The following is a 6,831-nucleotide window of genomic DNA, read 5'->3' as shown; positions in this document are numbered from 1 at the left end:
CATTTTGATCTTTAGTGTTTTCACTATAAAATCTTGATACTAATACCAACCATATACTGTGTTGAATATTAAAAATATTCAACCATAACAGAACCTAATAGGTTTATCAGGAATATTATACAAAATAACATATGTAAATCACCTAGGCAAGGGACAAGCATATCACAGGTGTTTGATCAACATTCATCTATACTCCTTGGTCAATTCTTAAAATCAATATTGTCCTTGAATATCTGTCTAGGAAAATATTTTTTTTTAAGATTTTATTTATTTGTCAGAGAGAGAGAGATTGAGCACAAGCAGGGTGAGCAGTAGGCAGAGGGAGAAGCAGACTCCTCCCTGAGCAGGGAGCCTGATGAGTGAGTCACTTAATCCCAGGACCCTGGGATCATGACCTGAGCCAGAGGCAGACGCTTACTGACTGAGCCACCCAGGTGTCCCTAGGAAAATATTTTTAAAATAAATGGATATTTAGAAATACTTTCTATCCCAGGAATTTACAGTGTTTCTTAATCTCATCAGGTGTCTTGAATCATGACTTGCCTTTGATTTAGCCTTTACTGGTGTCCCAGCATTTTTAGATCTCAGATTCCAGATCCTGCCCCTCAATTCTCAGATTCTGGAATCCTCCTAACTTCAGATTCACTTAAACCCATGATGGAAAGAATCCAGTGTCCTCATGACCCTGATAGAGAGCACCTTAAAAGACATCATGTAGGCCCTTAGGATGGAATGCATCTTATTGACTAATACTAATGATAGAATCATTAGAGAATACTTGTATGTTTAGGAAGTGAAAAATGTATTCATATATGCAGCAGTGTCATGTGGTTTACACACACACACACACAACTGGAAAGCAGCTGGTATCAGCATCATTTTATCGGTGAAGAAGCCAAGGCTATGAAATCAGACCACAAAGCTACTTAGTGGCATAGTCAAAATTCAAACTCAGGCTTTCTGACTCCAGATCTTTTGGAAAATCTTTTAACTCTATACAATGTTGACTTCCATAAACTTTTAGAACCGTTAGAATTCCTTTATACTTTCACAAGCTTCACCTTCCCCCATCCCCACCCCCAGGTAAGAAAACTGATGCCCAAAGAGCAAAAGTCCATTTTTAGATTACATAACACTAATAGAATATTAAACATGGTTCTTCCTGGTCATTTTTATTTTATCTATAAGAAGTTAGTCTCACACTCTTTATGAGAAATGTTTTGATAATTACTCTGAATAACACCCTGTTTTAATCAATGGCATGAATTCTTTAGATTTGACTGTACAAATGACTGTAACAGTAGTTTATCTTTAAAATAAACCTTACTTTCTGGGGCGCCTGGGTGACTCAATTGGTTAAGCGTCTGCCTTCGGCTCAGGACATGATCCCAGGGTCCTGGGATGGAGCCCTGCATGGGGGCTCAGTGCCTGGGGCTCAGCAGAGAGTCTGCTTCTGCTTCTCCCTCCCCTATGCCCTGTCCCTCACATGCACACTTTCTCTCTCCCAAATACATAAATAATTTTTAAAAAATTAACCTTACGTTCATAAGGAAAAGCAGATTATGACTCTAAAAATGTAGCCTTAAAGGATCTCTTGCGGATTTTGCCCTCCAAGACTGGCTTTTTTCACTTAGCATAATTTCTTTAGGATTCATCCTTGTTGTAGCATATTACAGGATTTCCTTCTTTTTTAAGGCTAAATGAAGCTCCATGGTGTATATGCATCATGTTTTCTTTATTCATCAATCCATTGGTGAACACTTAAAATTTTTTTTTAATCTCTTGGGTGTAATAATGCCGCCATGAACACAGGAATGCAAACATCTCTCTGAGATCCTGATCTCAATTATATTGGATACTACATGATTCTACTTTATGAAATATATAAAGTAGTCAAATTCTTAGAAGCAGAAAGTAGAATGGTGGTTGCCAGGGGTTTGGGGGAGCGGGCAAAGGGGAGTTGCTGCTTGATCAGTATTGCTTCTTATCATGCAAGTTGGAAATGTTCTAGAGACCTGCTGTACAACAATGTGCATATAGTTAACAATATTGTACTGTAAATTTAAAAATTTGTTAAGAAGTTAAAAAACAAAGAATCCTATGAACAGCAGTTTACTTAAGTATTGTCAAAACTTTATAAACTGGAAGTTCTATTTTGTTTCAGTAATATGATGTAGAGGAGATAGAGGAGGCTGTTTATATATCATGTCATTGATGTATTTCCAAATGTTAAATCATATATTTAATACTAGACATGAATGAACATTTATATCTCCTTCAACCTCTGCATTTTTATGCCCGTCTTTGTCCTTGCTCTTTCTCATGGTAGAGGTCATAGGCAATGGGCTCTAAGTCTCTCTCATCCAGTAGGAGCTATCAGCCCTATTATTCCGAGGTAAGTTTAGGAATACACTTAATAAGTTGAATAATCATGTTTCTGTCCTTTTCCACAGCTTGTCTGTCTAGACATATGTTGAATAAATTTTCAATCATTGCCAGAAATTCTAAGGAAGTAAAACCCATTTGTTATGTTATCTTAAGAGCGGTTGAAAGAGTTTTAATGTCATCTGCTGGAACAACAGCTGAATAGGAGATGTTACATAACAGTCCCAGCATAACATTTATTGGGTAACAAAGTCAGATGTAGGCTGAAACTGATAAAAATAAGTAAACTCATGTTGTATCTTCATATTGAATTCAGTCTTTGGTTTGGATCTGGCAGAATCTGTTTTATTTTTATTTTTATTTGAGTATCATCATCCTTCACCTGTGTTTATGGTTTTATATTACTGGATATGTGTTAGGTTTACTCTACAACTATTTATTGTAAGTACTGAGCATCTATGTACTATAAATATTTAAAAGTGTACACAGAAGTTATAAATATAAGTCAGAACTACTCTACATATATCAACCAGGGATTCAGAAGATCTCTAATACTAGCTGTCTGTGTTAGTATATTCACATCTCTAGGTTTGATTTCCTGTTTGTAAATGCAGGGAGCTTGAGTCAACTATTTTTAACTTTTCTATTTTCTATTTCTAACTTTTTTTCTCAAGAAATTACATTTTACTGAACCCCGTGTGCCAGGCAGTGGACTGGATATCCCGTGCACATTGTAATGCAAGTATCCTTGTAAGGAAGGTAGCATTACAGTGTCCCATATCAGAATGGTGATGGGCATCTCCAAAAATCAACATCTAATACATAACAAAATGAGAAAATACAATCAGGCCTGTCTGTCTTCAAAATCCAATTCTTTCTACTAAGTTAGATTTCTATTCACGACAGGAACCAAGAGTTGGGAAATCCCATGATTTTGTTCCTATTCTATCCAGTTTTGGAATAGAAAGCATTCCACAGGTATTAAGAGAATATAAAACATCTGTTTTAATCTTGAACTCACATGTAAAAATTAAGAGATCACAAGCGAGAGGTTTTGGGGCAAGATCCTTCTGGAAATCCCCCTAACATTCTTAGAGGCAGTGAATACTTCTAGTTAAATCCTGACCTTCAGCATGAGGGCTATTTTTAGTTTTTCTAATTTTTAAAATCCCTTACCAGTGAGAAAACCAGCCTAGAAATGCCCCAGCTAATGATCTGAGTTAGAGGAACTCAACAGAGACCAAACATTATATCCTATGGTACTGTGTTGCCTTTTTCTCCTTCACTTTTTTTTTGCTGCTGTGAAAAATGATTCATATAAAGGAAACTAAAATAGTAAAAGCAGAAAGAAGCCATGAGAAAGACTGCTTAACAATTTCCAGTCATGGCTGGAGATCGGGGAAATTGAAAACAGGCCAAGAATGCTTACTTTTCAGCCATGACCTAGAATTCGTTTTGGTTTCAGTACAAGAGAATCATTTTTGTGAAGGAGAGCTACAAGGAGACTGTGAGATCACATTTCTTTCCCTTGATCAGGGGCAGAAGCATTGTGAAGGGATCAGGCGGGCCCCAAAAAGCACTGGAAGAAACTGATTATAAGAAACATAAAATACAATGGCTCCTTCCTTACCCACCTCCCTGCTGCCTCCACCCTCAGTTCCAGGGTCAGTGGAAAGAGGCATTTGAGTTCTATGGGAGGTGTATCCAGTAATAAAGAACAAGATTGAGCCTTGATAATTCAGAAAAATGGGACTTGGAGAAGGTTAAGCTTGCTATTTCTGCGAGCAGGCATTCCTTCCAGAATATACACGAAAGTCCTAGGGATGTCTCCCTCTTTGGACTCCTAATAGAGAAAGGACTTTGCTTTCACTGAGTTAGACTTTCATTACTTTTTTTTTTTTTTTCCCTTTTCTTTGCGCTAATCTCAGGATGAGAGGAGGGAGAAAAAGAGTGAAGGAAAACACAAAGTGCTCCTTATTTAGCATTGTGGGGATTCCTATTGTGTGTTTGAATCATTATTGTACTGAAAAAATGCCAACCCTACCACTTAGAGAAGAAAATGCTGTTGAAAGCTTTCCCACTTCTACCACAACCATCTCCTCCCCACTCAAGTCATTGGTGAGACTGTAAGTGTATATTGATTTAAGTTCAGTTCTTGCAGCAGCTACATCAAATATCGCTGATACTCCTTTAAAAGCATTTCCACCCAAAGAGCAAGCTCTTATTCACAGTTTAGAAAAAAGACATTCCTTATGATAACATGTGAAAGTGTATTGCCAAAAAAAAACCCCTCAGAGTAAAATATTAATGGGACAAGAAGAGCAGAGTGAATTAGGAACACTTCCCAAAATTACTTGCTGTGCATCGGTACAGTTCCAAATTCTTGTCAGGATTCTACAAACATTATGTCCTTACTACTGGGAAGTAGCTGTCACTGGTGCTGAGTTGGAGAATTCTGGAAGGCCAAGGTAGATATCTAGTCATTCCTGTCTGGCACAGTAGGGACTTTGTATTAAGAGGCATTGCTTATAAAGAACTTATTTAGTGCAGAGGATCATAGGGGAAGGGAGGGAAAAACCGAATGGGAAGAAATCAGAGAGGGAGACAAACCATGAGAGACTCTTAACTATGGGAAAGAAACTGAGGGTTGCGAGATGGGAGGTGGATGGGGATGTGGGGTAACTGGGTGATGGACATTAAGGAGGAGGGTAGGTGATGTGATGAACACTGGGTGTTATATGCAACTGATGAATTACTGAACTCTACATCTGAAACTAATGATGTTCTATATGGTGGCTAATTGAATCTAATTTTTTTAAAAGAAGAACTTGTTTCGAAGCACTTACACAAAGGGTCCTGGGGACTTACTTCTGTGAGAAGTATAAGCATTAGATGGTACTCATGGGAAAAAATTGGAAAAATCAAATAAAAGTCTTAGGAGTCTGCTAAACATACTGTGGTACATCCATACAATGGAATACTACTCAGCAATAAAATGAAACACACTACAGATAAATGCAGTAAGTTGTATGGATTTCAAGGGCATAATACTGAGTGAAAAAATGACAGTCTTAAAAGGTTACATGGCATATGATTCTATTTATATAACATTCTCAAAGTAACAAAATTATGGAGATGGAGAACAGATCAATGGTTATCAGGGTTTAGGGAATAGAGGGAGAGAGTGTGCCCATAACAAATGAACACAAGGGAGTTCCTCTGTGGTGGCAGGCAGTTCTGTATCTCTATTATACAAATCTTTTCAGGTGATAAAACCTCATAGAACTGTACACACAGACTTACAAAAAATAAACAGGAAAAAAAATCAGGGCATGCAAAAGTAAATAAAATCCAAGTAAGGTCTAGATAACTACATTGTGGCAATACCAGTTTCCTTATTTTGGTAATGTATAATATGCAAGATATTACATAATTTGTTATCATTAGGGGAAGCTGAGTGGGGATGAGTACAAGGAACATTTCTGTACTATTTCTGCAATTTCTTATGAGTCTATAATTATTTCCCTCCAAAACGTTAAAAAATATTCTTAGGGGGTGCCTGTGTGGTTCAGTCGGTTGAGTGTCTGACTTTTGATTTCCCCTAGGGTCCTGGGACTGAACTGCATCTCAGGCTCTGCCCTCAGTGGGGAATCTACTTCCCCCCTAGCTCTCGCTCTCTCTTTGTCCCTCACCCCGCTCCCTCTCTCTTTCTCTCAAATGGATGGATAAATCTTTAAAAAATATATTCTTAGGATGCATTTCTGAAAACTTATATTGATTGATTCATTCATTTAAAAGGCAGTTTTTTTTGCTGACCACCTATTTTTTGTGTGTGTGTGAAGGTTCTGAATACACAGACATAAGGCATGATAAAAACACAATTTAATAATTATATATTTGTGGTACCAATTAACATACAAATGCAAAATTAAACTCTACAGTAAAATACAAAGTTGTATTATATTATATATGGTGTACAAGGTTTTTTGAGAGCAAGAAGTCATAAACATTCTCTGCCTGAGGAATTAGGGGAAGTTTCATAAAAGTGTGATATTTTTGTTTGACATTTAAGATGTCAAACTTGTTTGTCAGGTAGATTGGGGTTGTAGCATTCCTTTAAACGGGATCCTTGCATTTTATCTCAAATGAAGAGACACCTCACAGTTTACTTAGAAAAGTGATCATGTAATCTTTTAGAAACTCAGCCATTTGCTGTTAAGCTACCATCCCAGTAGAAATTTTCCCTGACTCCAAAGCAGTTGGAACTATAGAAATGAAAGATGTTTCACTGCAACACATTCTCTTCTTCCATAATGACCTTTTAACATAATTTTCCTAGTTTACCATCAGTATTAGTCACAGTTCTCCAGGGAAGCAGAACAAATCTCTAACTATATTCCTATCTATCTATCTATCTATCTATCTATCTATCTATCTATCTATCTA

This window comes from Mirounga leonina, unplaced genomic scaffold, assembly GCF_011800145.1.
Source record: "Mirounga leonina isolate KUSES-001 unplaced genomic scaffold, KU_Mleo_1.0 Mir_180, whole genome shotgun sequence".
Classification (NCBI taxonomy): domain Eukaryota; kingdom Metazoa; phylum Chordata; class Mammalia; order Carnivora; family Phocidae; genus Mirounga; species Mirounga leonina.
The sequence above is the reverse complement of the archived record's forward strand: the minus strand, read 5'-3'. Positions refer to the sequence as shown.